This window comes from Plasmopara halstedii (assembly GCF_900000015.1).
Source record: "Plasmopara halstedii genome assembly, contig: Scaffold_208, whole genome shotgun sequence".
Lineage (NCBI taxonomy): Eukaryota > Oomycota > Peronosporomycetes > Peronosporales > Peronosporaceae > Plasmopara > Plasmopara halstedii.
The window spans coordinates 665,269-666,239 of record NW_020187129.1 but is presented as its reverse complement, the minus strand read 5'-3'; positions in this window follow the sequence as shown (position 1 = coordinate 666,239).

Sequence of the window (971 nt, the reverse complement as noted above, 5' to 3'; positions counted from 1 at the left end):
GTTTGTTCGTGCGCATGCACTCGAGCACAGCTCTTAAATGGACGATGTGGTTCTCCTCTTCCGTCCTCCCGTGCTCCGAAGGACTATGAACGAAAATGTCGTCAAAGTATGTATGTGCATACACCCTGTGTGGCCTGAACAACTGCGTCACAAGACGATTAAATAATTCTGGTGCATTTGACAGCCCTTGGGACATCACCAGCCACTCTCAGAGCATGCCGATCGGAGTGCTCACCGCTGTCAGCGGAATGCCACTCGCTTTCATGAGCCTTTGGTAATACCCATCTACCAAGTCGAGTGCACTGTACTTCGTACATCCCACCATGTTGTTCTGAAGAACATCCTTTCTAGGAATCGGCGTCTGTGCTGGAATGGTGGCCGCATTGAACTTATTGTAAGCATGAACGATACGCCACTTGCCGTTCGGCTTCCAAACACAAAACGTGGGTGACGAATGGGGAGACTTGCTCTCACGTACCATTCCTGCGTCATGGTTCGCACGGAAAAAGGCGCTAATGACGTCGCACTGCTCCTTGGGCAGGGGTCATTAGCGTGTTACGCAGTATTTGGTCTCCAAAACCAAGTCGATCTCATGACGCACACCTCGGTCCGGAGGTAGGACCGAAGGCGGGTCTTTGTAGGCGACGTCTTGAAATTCCTTTACCAAAGGATAGTACGGATCCAAGCGATTTCGTAGAATCGACGATCCACTTCGTGCGTTCAGCACTCTCTCGGCGTCCTCCAAGATAGCTTCTTTATCTCCTCGTCCGGTCGTACAATGACCACTTCGGCCAAATCCAGTCACTGCCGAACTCTTGAAGGGGCATCTCGCCCAGCTCAAGAAGATCATCTACCGCAGACATAGCCTCGAGGCGGACGTCGCCGTTTTCCTCCCCCATAAAACCGTTGACGAGGGTGTATAACTGTGCGCTATCGTCTACGGTAGACATACCCTGGGTCAGGGTCGACGT